General features: G+C 53.4%; 1 long non-coding RNA gene across 3 annotated transcripts; it reads left to right on the top strand.

The window, feature by feature from the left end:
• The first annotated feature begins 5,136 nt into the window (after positions 1–5,136).
• LOC139593966 (uncharacterized) lies at positions 5,137–17,205 on the top strand. Of its 3 annotated transcripts, none has more exons than XR_011680466.1 (4): positions 5,137–5,287; positions 12,980–13,117; positions 14,905–14,984; positions 17,037–17,205. It is a non-coding gene; the product is annotated as an uncharacterized lncRNA (long non-coding RNA). The 3 variants fall into 3 exon arrangements; XR_011680465.1 differs by having other exon boundaries at positions 14,905–15,960; XR_011680464.1 differs by having other exon boundaries at positions 12,980–13,756; positions 14,905–15,960.
• Positions 17,206–17,347: the final 142 nt, after the last annotated feature.

Raw genomic sequence — 17,347 nt, 5'->3', positions numbered from 1 at the left:
GGAGCAGGAGTTGACTTAGGATATAGATCTCTATCCTCTCAGTCATTCGTGTGCTAGTTTTTCATAAACTTGGCTGCTTCTCGTTTGCCCTCTAATAATTCTCCGAAGGCTCATTTCCCCTGTATAACTCTGTGCAAACACAAAGTTGAGGAAAGGGTATTTAGACTCATCCTCCAGGAATGCTGTTGTTGAGGAAATGCTTGTTTACCTACGTCAGTAATTTCCAAGAATATAATGTGCATTTGAAGATCAAATGTGAAAACTCCAGCATTTGGATGAGGTTGAAGCTCCCGTGGAATTGCAGTCTGGCTGCTCCCAGCTGGCTCTTCACCTCAGCTCATCAAAACCATGGAAAAGCAGGGGATTGCCAGCTCCAACAGTGGGAGGGTTAGCCCTGAACCCCTCCACTTGGGAAGCCTTTATGGCATTATTATTCCAGTGAAGATAAATGTGATCAACAGCAGGAGCCATTACATGTTCCCTACAATGCAAATTACCTTGCTACAGATTTTTTTATATATGTTTTCTTATTTTTCATGTATGCAAGGAGGAAAATACTTGTAAAATCCCGTACATTTTTTTAGAGTGTATTTACTAAGATTACAGAAGAATAACTCACTGACGAGATGCTTGGCACACATCACACTCTCCCATCTTTCCCTGTGATGTCATGAAATCAGAATCCCAGAATGGCTGGGGTTGGAAGGGACCTTAAAACTCATCTTGTTCCACCCCTGCTATGGGCAGGGACACCTCCCACCTGGCAGTTCCAGTTTGCAGAGAAGGACAGCCTCGAGGAGAGCATCCCAGCAAGGGAAGCACCAGGTCGGGTGTAACTGGGTGGGTGGGAGCAAGGCAGAGGAGACACCCCCGGTCTGGGATTCTGGGATTCTGGGATTCCGGGATTCCGGGATTCCGGGATTCTGGGATTTGGGATTCTGGGATTTGAGATTCTGGGATTCTGGGATTCTGGGATTTGGGATTTTGGAATTCTGGGATTTGAGATTCTGGGATTCTGGGGTTATGGTGGCAGGGTCTTTCCTAAATCCTGCAGCTGGAGGCTAGGTCCAAGGTGATGGATGCAGGAGGCAGGATGTGCTCTGTTGTATTGCACTAAATAGCTTATTTAGTTGTTTTGCACTGGGTGATTGGAGATTTGCACTGAGTAGTCTTTATATTGCATTGTTCCGGTCTGGGATTCTGGGATTCTGGGATTCTGGGATTTGGGATTCTGGGATTGTGATGGCAGGGTCATTCCTAAATCCTGCAGCTGGAGGCTGGGCCCGAGGTGATTGATGTGCTCCATGCCCGTGCCTTTGCAGGCAGGCAGGGGCACAGAGCCGCAGGGGCAGTCACGGGAGTGTGACAGGGACAGGGAGTGTGCAGGCTGCTGCCAGTAGGCAATAACTAAATCCTAAATAAACCCTGCTGTGTGCTCGGCCAGGAGCAGCCCGGGCACTGCGAGGCCCCTGCAGGCAGTGCCAGGGCATGGCTGTGCCCCAGCACATCCACCTGCTGCTGGGCTGCCTGTGCCCCTGTCCCCCTGTTCCCCTGTCCCCGTGTCCCCTGTCCCCTGTCCCCCTGTCCCCCCGTCCCCCGTCCCCCTGTCCCCCTGTCCCCCTGTCCCCGTGTCCCCTGTCCCCCTGTTCCCCTGTCCCCCTGTCCCCCCATCCCCCCGTCCCCCTGTCCCCCTGTTCCCCTGTCCCCGTGTCCCCTGTCCCCCTGTCCCCCTGTCCCCCCGTCCCCCTGTCCCCCTGTCCCCCTGTCCCCTGTCCCGCCGTGCCCCGCGGCTCGGGCACAGGTGACCCTGGTGTCGCACACCTGTGGAGGCGCTCGGTGCCCGGTGAGCGCTGCCCGCCGGCTCTGCAGAGCCCGGTGCGGTGCGGGGGCTGCCGAGGGGCGAGGAGGGTGCCGGGCACAGCCCCTGCCGTGCCCACCCCGGCTCTCTGAGTCTCCTTTGCCCCCTGGCACCCTGCCCAGCGCCCTGCCCGAGCAGGTGCCCGTGTCCCTTGGGGCCCCCTCGGACCCCGTGGGGCTCCCCCCGCCCCATGCCCGACCCGCTGCCCCTCCAGCAGCCCCCGGGCTGTGCAGAGGGCGATGCCCGAGCCCCCGGGGCAGGGCTGGGGTCCCTCTGTGGCACCCCCAGGTGTCCGTGCCCGGGCTGGGGTCCCTCTGTGGCACCCCCAGGTGTCCGTGCCCGGGCTGGGGTCCCTCTGTGGCATCCCCAGGTGTCCCTGCCTGGGCTGGGGTCCCCCTGTGGCACCCCCAGGTGTCCGTGCCTGGGCTGGGGTCCCTCTGTGGCACCCCCAGGTGTCCCTGCCTGGGCTGGGGTCCCTCTGTGGCACCCCCAGGTGTCCCTGCCTGGGCTGGGGTCCCTCTGTGGCACCCCCAGGTGCCCCTGCCTGGGACAGGGTCCCCCTGTGGCATCCCCAGGTGTCCATGCCCGGGCTGGGGTCCCCCTGCCACACCCCCAGGCGCCCCTGCCCGGGCTGGGGTCCCCCTGTGGCATCCCCAGGTGCCCCTGCCTGGGACGGGCCGGACGGAGCTGCAGCTGGCACCAGGGAGGAAAGTTTGTAAAGAAAGTACTGAACACAGACTTCCCGGGGTATCAGAAGGAAAATTTATGCATCGCCTTTGAGTTCAACTTCTCCATTAAAGCTTTTTCCCTATAATCTAGGGAGTTCTTATCTTGGTGACTTATGATGTTATGGAGGGGCTCATGCATGGAAAATGTCAATAGAAATAGTAACTCTAGAAGGGAAGGGCCTCCTAATTAGTCCCCATTTAGATTTTATGATGGCTTTGAGATCTGCTCATCCTGACAGTGCGCACTCTGGTTACATATTGTTCTAGCCTGAGGGAACCATAGGAAAATCCAGATTTATTGTACCTATCATACCAGCATATTTCATTTGCCATTATGAGCAGCCATCTCGCAATGATGCAGGAGTATTTATTACAGATTAAATTGTAGGACCTGGATGGTTTAGTGAGGTTCTTGAGGTATCATTTATGTCATTAACTGGCTCATTATCAGATCTGCAAATCTCAATTCCTTTTTTTGTGCCTTCTGTTTCCAAGCAGGGACCTGGGCTGGGCTCTGGCAGGTCCCAGGGTGTGTGTGAGGCCAGGGCACGCAGGGGGTGCTGGAGCCGGGGCTGCTCGGGGTCCCTGGGGAGCCCCCAGCTCCACACGAGAGCCACCACACCTGCCCCGAGCGGTGCCACCTCCCGCCCCCGTGGCCCCACACCCATCCCTCTCCATTAGCCACAGCTCAGAGAGGTGAGCCTGGGAAAGGCACTGGTAGGAGAGGAGGTAATTTAACTCTAATTATTTAACAAGTCTGTTCCAGGCGTAAGCTTATTACCAGCGGCGAAAGGATACGCTGGATTTTTTTCCTCTCTCTCTCTCTCTCTCTTTTATGCTTTATCTCTACTTGGAGAATTATTTGAAGAGGTTTAATCCAGCCTTGATTGTTGTTGTTAATGGGCAAGGAGAATGGGTTATTCCATGTGCTCGGCTCTCCAGAAAAGTCATGGGCAAAGGAGCTCTCAGGCACTGCCTGGCTCTTCGATTTAGTGATATTATTTGAATTTATTGTTCGATTCGACTCGCGTGTCCTGCCTTGTTGGTATTTGCCCTATTTACTCTCCTATATTGCTTTTTCATAAAACCAGGGGATGGCATTTAAGTTGTTGTGTTCTTTGGTATTAAAAGGCACTTGGAACAAGCCCGGGAGCACATCCTGGATTGTGGGGTTCAGGGCATGCTCTGCTGCACAGCCTGCCCCACTCTTGGGTTGCTGAGATTAATTAATTCCTGTGGTGGCCAATATTTGTGGGGAAGAAAAAGCTTGGGAGGACAGAAATAATGCATGAAAATGCCATCTCTTCTTGCCCCTCACTTGGTGGCCAAAGGCTGTGGAGGCTGTTTGCAGCGGCTGATTGCACCCCAGTTTCTTTTGTGGGTGTGGTGGGTCTGGGGCTCTGCGCTGGTGGCAGTGTGAGGATAAATTCAGGCAGGGTATTTGTCACACCCTGGGCTGTTCCTGAGCTCCACGGGTGCCCCACGGCATCGGCCCAGAGGGAGCAGCTGCAGGGCAGGGCTGGGGGACCGGGCAGGAGGGAGAGGAGGGGGAGCCCAGCACTGCAAGCCCGGCTCAGCCCCCAAATCAGGGGTGGGCACCCAAATATTCCCCTGAGAGTGGTGCCAGAGCAGCCCCGGGGAGGCTCCTGTGCTGGACCCTCGGGGGGGGTCTCTCCCTGCACCCCAAAACCTTCCCCAAAACACCAGAACATTCCGTGTGAGGACAGGCACACAACCTCCAAATAAATCCACAGTGCCTTTTGGAGATCTGTAAAAATTAATGCTTCCCAGTGCTTGGTGCTCTGCTCCTGATTTTAATTATTTCAGTTATTTATTTTATTGAACACTTTGTACCTGTCTTCAAGGCAGAGCTGTCTGCTCCAGGGTTCAGCTGCCACACCAGGTTGGAAATAGAAGGTGTGTGAGCATTTAGGTGTGTGCGCTTTTCCTTGAAAAGCATCAGCATCATGTAAGATTTAAAAATGTTCAAATGAGATGCCTCTCCCTCTAATTTACACACATCCCTTCCCTATTTATTTAATTTACATTGCATTTTCCTGTATCAGTCAAAATAAAAGGACATTTATAAAGGAAAAGGAGAATTGTTGGGTGTTTATCTCAAACCAGCCTTCCAAGATCTGGCTGCAGCGTGCACACTGGCTGAGGGAATCCTGCATGAGAAAGGCAGCAGAAGTGGCAGTGCCTGTGTGTCCCCTCTAAAGGGACATTTTCTGTTCTAGCAGCTGCAGGGCCACCAGGAAATTCAGGTATTTTGTGAAACCTACAGCTGCACCAGCGAGGAAAGGCTCGCTGAGCAGGGTTGCTTTCGACATTGTTTAGCTATTCCTGTGCTGGATGTTTTAAATTGAAAAAGGAGTGAAATTAATTAAAAAAAATAAATAAATGCCTTTACCTGAGTTGATAGCAAATTTCAGAGAATTTAGGACTGAAGGAGCCGTCTCCCCAGGCTGGATACCACAGGTAGCCCTGGGTAAACAGGATCTGCTCAAAGCAGAGCTTTGTGAGGATGCCCTCGCCAGGCTCGGTCTTTGCCGGGTAATCTGAATATTGAGGCTGCTCGTTAATCTCCATTCCTGGCTTAGGCTGGGCTGGGCTGCTCCGGCAGCAGCCGCTGGGTTGCCGTAGGAACCAGGAATTCAAGTAAATATGCTCAGGAAGGAGAAATGTCTACTAATTAAATGTGAGTAGCATTGATAAAGGGCCAGGGCTGGGGAAAGGTGGAACGTGATGGCCTTCCTTGTAATTCACTGGAAAATACGTTTATATCTCTCTATATCTAATCTATATCTATATTTATATCTGTATCTACATCTATGCCATCTATATCTATATCTATATCTATTTTACATATATGGATAATATTGTAGAAGTAATATAGAAAAAATACATTTATATGTATGTATCTGCATACCTAGAAATTATATATATGGATAATAATACAGAAAATACCTATCTATATATTTCTCTCTATAATATATATATATGGATAACAATATAAAAATACCTATATATGTATATATGTATAAGAAAATATATAAAATATATATATGAGAGGTTTACAAGACTTATAAATGATGCATATACCTCTTTGTGGGGAGAACTGCATACATTGAAGATGACAGCAACATTTTTATATAGAAGTGACACTTTATACCTTTTTTTCCTTTTGAGGCTATAAATTCCATAATCTTCTCAGATCCTTTTTATGGCTTGCACATGGCAGGTGAAGGCATTCCCTGGCTCTCTGGGTGCTGGGGGCCCTGATCCACCCTCTCCAACACCCACCTTGCACACCAGGGGGATTTTCATGGAAAGGGACCCCGTGCCCCACTTGGTGCCTCAGTTTACCCCGGGGGCAAATGGAATAATCAAACTTCCGATCTCCCATTTCTTCTTTGCTTGCTCCTGAGCTGATTCCCTGCTTTTATCCCAGAAAAGAGCCGTTTAATGCTGCACCCATAAAGGAAGCCCAGCTGGACCCCGCAGGTGCCGTTTGGTGCCAGGCCCAGCTGCTGGGCAGGGATGCTGACACCCAGCATCTCCCAGAGATGTCCGTCCAAACCAAATGAACAGCAAACGTGGGCAATTAATGGCACATTGATAAACAATCATGATGTCACCGGTGGGGAAACTGAGGCAGGAGAGGAGAGGCAGATTTCATGTAAAGCCCGTAGGTGTGGCACCTGGGGACACGGGTTAGGGTGGGCACGGTGGTGCTGGGTTAGAGCCTGGGCTCAGGGGGCTTTTCCAACCCAAAGGACTCCGTGATTCTGTGATAAAATCTCTGCTATTGGTGAGTTGCTTTGTGAGCTTCCCCTCCTGGAGTGCCGGGGACACGCCGGGCTCTGCTGAGCGCTGGAACCACAGCAAGGGCATCGGGGCTGGTTTTGTGTCCCCGTGCCCCACAGCCCCTGTGCAGCCCCAGCCGTGCGCCCCAGCTCTCAGCACAGGAGGCTCGGTGTCCGTGTCACAGCTCCTGCGGGAGCTGCCCGGCTCCGGGGCAGCACTCAGGGTCCCTAAGGGCCGGTTTGCTGAATTCCTGAATTCCTGCCAGATGTGCAGCTGATGTTCCGCCCGCCGGGCAGCGCTCCCGGCGGAGCAGGACGAGGTGTCTTCATCTGCATAAGCACGTGGACTCTGCGCTCGTCTCATTCTCGTTTTTAATTACAGTTCAAGGACTAAATCCATCTCAGTCAGGCTTGTGCTCAGCTGGGATAAACCCAGGAGGGTCCCAGATTTACAGCAGGGCAGGGAGAGCAGGGTGTGCCTGGTGTCCTGATGCTCCTAGGGGCTCTTACCCTTGCTCCTGGCTGGTTTTTACACTTGCCTTGGCTGCTACCCTGGCCATGTCCCTGAGGGAACAGGGGTTTGGGCAGGGCTCAGAGTGCTTCACTGGCCAGAGCAGCTCTGGGCTCTCTGCTGGGACCCCTGTAGTGCTATCACCCCTGTAGTTCTGCCACCCCTGTAGTTCTGCCACTCCTGTAGTTCTGTCACCCCTGTAGTGCTGACACCCCTTTAGTGCTGACACCCCTGTAGTTCTGTCACCCCTGTAGTTCTGCCACCCCTGTAGTTCTGCCACCCCTGTAGTGCTGACACCCCTGTAGTTCTGTCACCCCTGTAGTGCTGTCATCCCTGTAGTGCTGTCACCCCTGTAGTGCTGTCACCCCTTTAGTTCTGTCACCCCTGTAGTGCTGATACTCCTTTAGTGCTGTCTCCTTCTGTCCATCCCTGCCTTGGCTTCTCCTGTCCCCACCTGGGCTGAACCCAAAGCCCTGTGGTTGCCCTGTGAGCCTGGGCAAGGACAGGGGTTCAGAGCAGGGGTGGTGGTGCCAGGGCCGCCCAGGACCCCCAGCCACTCTCATCCTGGGGCCTTGCTGCCTGCTCCTCCCTTTTTCCCACCGGCCAGGGAAGGACCCATGGGATGAGGAGTAGCAAAGCTGGGATGCTCCAGCTGCCTGCAAGAGCTGGTGGCCCCAAGCCCTGAGGAGCTGGCCACCATGCCCCTCCATGCTGGGGTCAGTCCCTGCCCCGGCCAGGGCTTGGCCCCGTGCTGCCCTTGGAGACGGGGCTGGTCAGAGGAGCAGTGCCCCGTGCTGCCCTTACAGACAGGGCTGGTCAGAGGAGCAGTGCCCAGCCCACAGAAGTGGTCCCAGGACCCCCATCAGCTCTGACTGGCCCAGCTGCAGCTCTTTCCCCCTGTCCTGCCCTCAGTGCTCCATCAGTGGGGACAGGCCCTGGTGGGCAGCAGGACCCCACAGCCACGGTGCCACCCTCTGTCCCTGCCGTGGGCACGCTGCAGGAGCCCCAGCAGCATCCAGCACATCCCCACAGCATGGAAAAGGGCCTGGAGAGAGACAGGCTGCTCCCGGTGCCCCCGACCATTTACAATTTATATGTCCTTGTCAGACGGGGAGTTTGATAGCTCTAATGTCATGTTTGTCCTTCACCTGGAGAAAATCCCCTTTAAAGATCACCAGCCCGGCTCTGTTGACAGGAACTGCGCAGGTCACGCCTTAACTTGTGCGGGATCGTTCCAAAATGCAGATCTTTATCTGGACTGAAGGCACGGGGAGAGAAAAGCCCCAAATCCCTGTGATTCCCGGGTGGGATGGGGCCCAGAGCAAGTCTGGCTGTGGAGAGGAGCTGGGTGAATTTGGGGATGCAGCAGCCCCGTGGTGCCAGAGCCTGGATGGCTCCTCCAGCAGAACCAGGCTGTGCTGGGCAGGATTTCTTTCCATTTCTGGCAAGGCTTTCTGAAATGTAAATATTGCCATGCCCTGTCTGGACACTTCTGCTCCTCCCTGGTACTTCCATTTTCCAGGAATCCTTTACACACAGCTCCCAGAGATCCATGCCAGAGGAGGAGCAGATCCCCGGGGCAGAGCCTGTGAAGCAGCCGCACTCCTGGGTTTGGTGGCATGTCCACCCCTTCCCCATGACCTGGCATCCAGGAGCCCTTCCCTGCCTGCCTGCAGCTCTGCTGGCCCAGCCCTGCCTGCAGCGTGGGGCTGGGGGTGTGCTGGGATGGGCAGGAGCTCTCCTGGGAGCTGGGAGATTCCTGGAGAACGTGAGCTGGGATGTGGGGATGGGAGCCTTGCTCCCCTCTGAGCCAGAGGAACTCCCAGCCAGGAACTGGAGCTGCTGTGCCTGGGACAATGACCTGGCCAGGCAGGTTTGCTCTCTCTGGAGGGGTACCCGTGCCTTGCTCAGCAGCTGCAGCTTCCCCAGTGATGCTGCTCCCAACAGGACACCACGAGGGACACTCCATAGTCCCACAAAAACACCTTCAGGGTTTCAGCCTCCTTTTTATTGGGCTCGTTCCTGCTTCTCTCTCAACATCCACGTGCCCTTGAACCACTCTGCTCCTGGCTGCTGCTCCGTGCCTCCCTTTGGGACCTGCCCCAGCCCAGGGGAGCTGGTCAGGGGCAGGGAGCCAGGTGAGCCCCAGGTGTGCAGCTGCAGCTGCCCCAGCCCTGGCAGCCAGCCTGTGCTGAGGTGATCCCTCGGGAATTTAGAACCCAAACTCCAGTGTGCATCTCACACAATTCACCCATTGGATGCTAAAGCTGGGTGCAGCCTTAAAAATAAGGGAAGACAAAGCACCCCTGAGGGCCTGACCCGAGCTGTCCCCTGGGAACAGGAGGGGTGTGCTGCTGGGTTTGGGCACCCAGGGAGGGCAGGCTGTGCCCAGGGCACACGTGGGACTCACGTTAATTTAAGGGGAATTATGTGAATTGTACAGCATGGGTTGACTATACTCCCGAGTATTGCAGTTATTATGTTTACCATCAATATTCATGAAGGCTCCTTAAAAAAAAAAAAAGGCAGCAGGGAAATTTTGCTCTGAAGCAGAGAACTGCCACTTCTGGGAGAGCCTGCAGAAGCAGTGTGCATTTCCCAGTTTATTTGTCCTCTGTTTTTCTCAGAGTGCTGTCTGGAGTTCTGAGAAGAGTTGTTGAAAAAAACAAATTGTGCTGGTGCACTTCATTTTACAAGGGTCCAGAGGGACCAGGCAAGGGGAATGGCTTCTCCCTGATAGAGGAAAAGGTTGGATGGAATACTGGGAGGAAATTCTTGGCTGTGAGGGTGGGCAGGCCCTGGCACAGGTGCCCAGAGCAGCTGAGGCTGCCCCTGGATCCCTGGCAGTGCCCAAGGCCAGGCTGGACCCTGGGGCTGGGAGCACCTGGGACAGGGGGAGGTGTCCCTGCCATGGGTGGGATGGGATGGGCTGTAAGGTCCCTTCCACCCTAAATCATTCTGGAATTTTAGGAGTCTACAACCATCATTGCTGTTTTTGGCCCCTTCAGAAAATGGATCTGGTTTGATTTTTAATTTGCTTTGGAGTTTTCCAGCCCAGACATCACCTTTGTCAAAGGAAACATGTAACTTCAGGCCAGAGAACCTGAGGAAATCTGGGTTCTCCTTGTGCAGCTCTTGTCTGGGTGAATGCTGCAGTACAAGCTGTATCCAGTGCCAAGGGACAAAATTCGGTGGGCTTTTCCCTGGTATTGCTGCAGCAGCATTTTGTTTGTTGTAGGTACCACAGCTCAGGCATCGCCCCCTTGCAGGAGCGCTTTGGGTTCTGCCAGCAGCTGCAGGTGCTGCAGGTGCTGCTGGGCCTGGGGAGGGCAGCCGGGGGTGCGGCGGGGAGGGCGAGGGTCCCCAGCCGCGGTGCCCCTGCCAGGCCGGGCCCCTGTCCCCTCTCTGGTTCAGGCCAGCAGAGGGAAAAGGCAGCAGCGAGCCCTCGCCTTCTGCCGCGGCCCCGCGCCGGCTGCCAACAGGGCACTGCTCTGCCAGTTGTAAATTTTAATTGGCCATCTGGGGAAAGCACAAACCACTGACTAGAGATTAATCAGTAAATTAACCCAGGCATAATACACATTTCCCAGCGGGGCCCGGGCTGCCGGAGGCTGGGCGGGATGCGGCAGGACCGCGCCGGGATGCTGTTATTGCTTACCGCGAACATCCTCCCCGCGTCCCCAAATTCCCTGCAGCCTGACCTTGCCGCCGACCCTGATTTGTATGGCAGTTGCCGAGAGGCTTCCCCGTAATGCTCGACACAGATGGCACAGGTAGCGCTGATGGATCGGGGATGTGACACCTTCCCTCTGGTGCGGGAGGAGCCGCCCGTCCCTGCGGCTGTGCCCGCCGGGGCTCAGGCTGTGCAGCCGGAGCCCAGCCTGGAAACAGAGCTGGGCAGAGGCAAACAGCGGGAAGGACAAGCTTCCCGTCCTTTATTTAATTACTCTTATCCCGCAGAAAGATTCCAGGCATGCCTCGTGTAGCAGGAGAGTCGCATCTGCTGGCACATCCCAGCCCAGGAGCCTCCCTGGCTGCAGATCCCTGATGGGGACAGGCTGGGGACAGGCTGGGGAGAGCAGAACCTCACCCTCTGCCTTGGGCTGCCCCTTTGCCCTCAGTGGCCCCTCCCGTGAGGCTGGCAGGAGCAGCAGGGTGAGCCTGGACCAGCATCATCACTCTGCAGCCTGGGCTGCAGGAGCCTGCGGGGTTCGGGTTCAAACTCATCTCACAGGGACAGCTGTGACACACTCCCCGGCCCTGGAAGTGCTCCAGGCCAGGCTGCACCAGCAGGGGATCACAGAATCACAAAATCCCTGCACAGTTTGGGTTGGGAGGGACTTTGAAGCTCCTCTTGTTCCACCCACGTTCCACTAAAGCAGGTGGCGCCAAGCCCCATCCAGGTATCCTGGCTGATGGAATAGCACAACACACAAGCTGTACTCACGGCTCCAGTCCTTGGATGGATGGCAATGTCTGCCCAGTCTGCAAAGTGCTTTGGGATATTTGCAGAAAACAGCCCTGTGTCCCCCACACAGCATCAGCACCACGGGGGCACCTTCTCCACCACACTTGGTACTTAAGCCTTGAGGTGTGGTTCAGTTTCTTGGCCTCTAGGAGTGACTCTGTCCTAAAGAAGGAGCCTGGCTCTTTGGAATTTAAATAGTTCTCCTAATAAGTGGTTCCTTGCCTGGAAATATATGGATGCACCACTGTATCGTGTCTATGATTTTGCATTTTCCCCACTGTCTCTTCTGCCTGACATGATAATGAGCTCTGTGTTAAGCCAGAAAAAAGCAATTTTCTCCTGAGGTTAATTTCTTTGGATTGCCCACCTGAAGTGGGGAGTTGCATATAAATTCTAATTTGTACTGAAGTGCAGAAGATTGAGTTAGTTTTTTTTTTTGGCATCGATGATACAGTGCAAATCTTTATTGACATACAGGGTGTTTTGTCCTGCCTTCCTGGCATTGCCTCGGGAAGAAAATGGTGATGAAACCAGTTGTGGCTCTGTGTGTCCCTTTGAACAGGCTCCAGCTTTACAACAAGAACCTGAACTGCCAGGGGGCAGGGGTGGATGGGAGATGATTGGGAATTGGGAATTCCTGGCTGTGAGGGTGGGCAGGCCCTGGCACAGCTGGGGCTGCCCCTGGATCCCTGGCAGTGCCCCAGGCCAGGCTGGACACTGGGGCTGGAGCACCTGGGACAGGGGAAGGTGTCCCTGCCATGGCAGGGTGGATGGGATGGGATTTAAGGTCTCTTCCATGAGCCCTGAGTGCCTTCTCCAGGAATCCTGGGACACCTCCAGGGATGGGCACTCCAAACGTCCCTGGGCAGCCCTTGCCAAGGCCTGGGCCCCTTCTGCATGGGGAAATTTCTGCTGAAATGCCACGTTGCACTGGCACTGCAAAGGACAGGCATGGTGAGGTCTGGCAGAGCCTCTCTGCCTCCTGCAGTTCTGGTCTCCTCCTCACCAGGGCTGCTGCAGGATTTGACCTGTTTGTGGGACAAACAGCCCAGTTATTTCCTTAATTTCCTTACCCAGGCCCATTTTCTTTCAACTGAGCCTAAAGTCTGGAGCTTTTCCAGACTGGCTTCCCAGAGCAGCACGCCAGACTGCCCCCCCAGCATCACTCAGCATTTCATAGGGAGAGGCAAACTGGTGTTGTGATTAATATGTAAAACTCCTAATTAATGGTGGGTCTCAGAGCAGCATGCATAAGTAATTCCTTTGTATTTGATAACAGGGTGTATTGGAGGGGCTCTACACCTCATTATTACCCACCAATTTCCTTAAAGGGTGGGCAGCCCCTTCCTGACAGTCCCTGGTACAGCACTCAAGGGCATGGAAAAACCTATTAATGGAGAAATGGTTCGGGTGGTGGCAATTCCTTACCAAGGAACTAGGAAGGGGAGTGACCAGGAAAGGGGAGTGACCAAGAGCCACAGGCTCCAACATCCCCCTGGCTGTGGGTGGGCAGGAGCTCCTCCTTCCTCAGCTGAGACTTCGGTAACACCCACGTGTACCGAGAATGGAAAATCATCCATGATTGATTAATTGTAATTTTTACAGACTGACCAGAGGTGCAGACCTACAATGGCATCTCTGGAGCGCTGGATCTGCACTGTCTTACTGAGTGGCAAACCCACCCACATTCAGCACCCAACTCAAACACTGGAATGGAAAAAAACAAAGAAAGAAGAAAAGGAGGTTGGTGGCTGCAGGAATTGAGTCAGGAGGTCTGGGACCCTCCCGAGCGAGGGGCTTGGTGTGTAAAGCTCCTGCAGGAGAGGATTTTTTCAGGAGGGGTTTTGGGGAGCAAATGTTTGTGTACTGGGGAGGCCAGGCTGGCGTGTGCCTCCTGGAAGTGACTGCGAAGAACATATGGCTCCATTTAATGCAAGAGACTTTGTGGATTATAATTGAGTAGATAATTGGGAAAGGGTGAAGATTATGAGAGGGTGGGACTCAGTAATTATTCAAAGCTGCTTTCAAAGACTGACAAAGTGCTCCTTGACAAAGGCCTGGGAGGAGCTAGGACTTCACTGCAGATTTCCTGCTTCTCCAGAAGTCCTGTTGAAGCACATGTGAGAAATGAGGACTGGTGGTGGGCACTGGGGTGCCGGGCTGGTCGGGGAGGGCAGTGCCCTGGTGATGGTACCTGTGCCCAGCCCAACATCCTCATCCCTGCAGGGACTGCTGGAGGGCTCGGCATGGAAATTTCCATGGGCATGTCCAAACCCACAGATAAAACTGGAGAGCTGACAGAGGGGGAAGGAATTCCTGGCTGTGAGGGTGGTGACTGCCCAGAGCAGCTGTGCCTGCCCCTGGATCCCTGGAGGTGTCCGGGTGGGTTGGATGGGCTTGGAGCAGCCTGGAGCTGTTCCTGGCAGGGGGTGGGATGAGATGGGCTTTAAGGTCCCTCCCAGCCCCACCACTGCATGGTTCAGTGGTTCTGGGACTCAGAGTGAGCCCAAAGGTGCTGCTCACACACCTCAGGAGGGGCTGCCCTGCACCCACATTGCTTCTTTTGAGGAGTGAACATTGATTTCAATTATTTAAAATTCTGGCCTGTCAAAATATATGTGAATAAACAAATCTGAGCGGGCAAACAACACTCTCATATCCCAAATATTTCTTCTCTTCAGCATGCCTCTCCAGAAAAGCCCGGACGTGTATCTCAAATAATTAGATTTTGTTCAGTAATCAAACTCAATCAGATGGATTCTCTGTGAACTACTTTTATACCCACAATGAGGAATGTGTGTCGTTCCCCGTGCATTTGCATATTTTTCCATAAACCTAAAACCAATCAATTTTGAAGAGTTATGATAATATAAAGAATCTGAGGCAATTACATGTCTTTTAAACAGGGATTCAAAACACATTCCACTGGCAGGGTTCATGGAGTAAAGCAGTCAGAACTTCTTTAACCCTTTTGGTGGCACCTGGGTGAGGGTGCTGGGGCTGCTCGTTCCTCCTGGCCTTTCCTTCCTGTCCCAGCCCTGGGCTGCTGCTGGCTCTGCCCTTCTGCGGCTGCAGCCCTGGTGGCACAGCCCTGCCAGGGGAGCTGCCCCAGGGGCCGATAGGCAAATTAGCAGCACCATATTTTCCTTCAAATATCACATCCGCCGCCATATGGGCTGGAACGCAGACTTCTCGGGGATTTCATTTTCATAAACAGGGAGGAATTATGCAAAGTGCTATAGGTAGGGCTTGGAAATGTTTTTTTAAAACAGCCATTTGGTGGAAATGACTTTTTAATGATTTTTCTCTGTGGTTCTGCCTGGCTACGGAAGCCTTTTCCATGTTTATTAAGTGGCTGAGACTTTGCCTCTTGTGCTGTTACTGCTCCTATCCAGAGCAGGCAGAGCATGTCTGGGGGCTTGGGTGGGCACCCCAACCTGCACATCCCATCTCACAGGCTTCACCCTGGAGGGCAGCTGTCCTCAAAACCCTGGCTTTGCAAAAAAGGGGATTTTTTTTATTTTTTGCAGTGTATTTGTGGCCATGCTGCGCCTCCAGGGACCGGGCACACGAGCAGAGCTCGTGCCCAAGGGATGGGGCAGCTGCTGAGGTGAGCATTTGTAAGGACAGTACCCCCATCTCGGTGGCAGCAACTGAAGCCCAGCTGTCACCTCCCTGTCCGTGCTGCGTGCGCGTCACACCCGCCGCTGAAGGATGACACACATGCCATGAGCAGCATCGTTCAGGGGAAAGCAGGTGCAGGAAGAAGATATCTCTGCGTGCCTGACAGGGAGGGAAGCGTGTTTGCTCAGAGTATATTGGAGACCCAGGCCCGGGGAGGTCACACCCGTGGAAACGTTCCCGCTGTAATCTGCGGCGGCCGCGGGCTGCGCGTGTCCAACACGGCTGGAGCAGCCCCTGGGCCTTCCCCACGGCCCCCCTGCCACCCACAGCCTGCCCAGGCTCCCCTCCACCTGCCTCTGTCTCCATTCCCCCACCTCCCCGCACCTGGGGGACCCACAGTCCACCCCAGACCTTCGTGGGCGTCCTCGTGCACCCCTTGTCCTCTCCAGACCCTCGTGCACCCCTTGTCCTCTCCAGACCCTCGAGGAGCCTTTGTCCTCCCCAGACCCTTGTGGACCCCTTGTCTTCTCCAGACCCTTCAGGACCCCTTCTTTTCCCCAGACTGTTGTGCACCCCTGTTCCTCTCCAAACCTTTGTGGACCCCTGGTTCTCTCCAGACCCTTGTGGACCTCTGGACCCCTCCAAGCCTTTGTGGACATTCTCATGGACCCCTAGACCCTTGTGTACCTCTGGTCCCCTCCAGACCCGCTCCTCAGTGGATCATCTGCACATTCAGGATCTGGAGAATGCAGGAAATCCCGGGGCTGGGGGCAGGAGGGGGTGACAGCAGCCAACAAAGGGGTTCCAGCCCATGTCACTGCTGATAAAAGTGGCACTGGCAGAAACGTGGCAGAGCAGCCCAGAGAACAGAGAAGAGAGCCCAGCCTCCCTGGGCTGCAGGGATGCTGCGGAGCAGAGGAGGAGCAGCAATGAGCTGTGCTTTATCAGCACCAGCTCCTCAGGTACGAGCTCTGCTGCTGGCTGGGTGGGAAGGGCAGGGGGCCAGGGAGGAGGGAGGATCTGCAAAAAGCAGCTGCTGCTGTTTGGGAGACCCAGGGGCAGCAGCAACACCCCCTGCAGACCCTCAGTTCATGTAAATTCATATTTATTGGCCTTGTCGTTCTTCTGAAAGGGGCAGAAATTCATTCTGTGTCCTTGTCATTTGTTTCCTACCAGAATATCTTTCACCAGCATTTCCAGTGTCCTCTCCCTGGGCGAATGAGTAATGGGGGAAAGTAACTTTGGAAATGACATTGCAATGTAATCATCCATATTGTGTATTGTGGTTAAAATTGATTAAAATAATATTGAAATTCCCCCAAGGGATTATGCAATTATAAGTCAAGTCCCAAATGGAAAAGGTTTTTGAGAACTTGGCAGATGTCTTAATGAAAATGAAGCATTATAGTAATATATTAGTGCTATTTGTATATTATTGACAGCAGGATCACTAAACTGTATAAATTACTGTCCACAAGAATGGCTGAATTGTTTTTCTTTCAGGAAATTTTTAATCAAATATAATTTCAGAAAAATAATTGTTTAATTTTGGCCTTACCTTTGATCCGCACGTTGATGGATCAATTATTAAACCGAGTTTTAGCCACTCATTCGCTTTGGAAGTTGACACTTTAAATATTTGATTTTGCACCCATTTTGTTTTATTACAGAATAAATTGTGGCGAATGCCAGAGACTATTACATGCAGCCTTGCGATAAAAGGTGGTCGGAGGCTCCAAGTTTTGTTTGCTGCCTGGTGGAGCAGCAGTGGGGACGGGAGGAGGGCAGGGTGGTCCCCACAGGGATGTGGGGCCCCTTGGAGCCCCCTGAGGGCTGGGCTCTGCTGGGTGTCCCCCCTGCCCCACACACAGCAGCCCTGCAGGAGCAAACACAGCGGATTCACATCGGGACTTTTACTCCCATGCAGGAATTTCTGTTCCAGTGGTTAGCAAATAAACTGCCTGCCTGCAAGTACATAATATTTTAGTCTCTAATTTTAAAAATATGCTGTATTTTAATATCTTTTTTTTTTAAACAGATACCACTTTTTATGAAGCACTACATGAGTTGCTGATGGATAAATCACCCAAGCATGGTTAAAGAGACCCCAATCTCCAGATGGTACCAGATCCATTTAATTGTATCCTCTGACCTCATCTCACCTGAGCCTGCATTAAAATCATAATACAGTTCAAGTGTAAAAATGATATAGTGTTTATTCGTCCTGTTTATAGGGGGGCAAACACACAGTTAAATTCAGATGTCGAAAATTAGTGTAGTCATTTGAAAAGGTTGAGTTAGATCAAACTGACTCTCAGCATTTTATTTGCCCCTTTTTTATTCCAATGG

This window comes from Agelaius tricolor, unplaced genomic scaffold (genome assembly GCF_023055355.1).
Source record: "Agelaius tricolor isolate 1412-34295 unplaced genomic scaffold, bAgeTri1.0.p SCAF_10, whole genome shotgun sequence".
NCBI classification, from domain to species: domain Eukaryota; kingdom Metazoa; phylum Chordata; class Aves; order Passeriformes; family Icteridae; genus Agelaius; species Agelaius tricolor.
The sequence above is the reverse complement of the archived record's forward strand: the minus strand, read 5'-3'. Positions and strand labels throughout refer to the sequence as shown.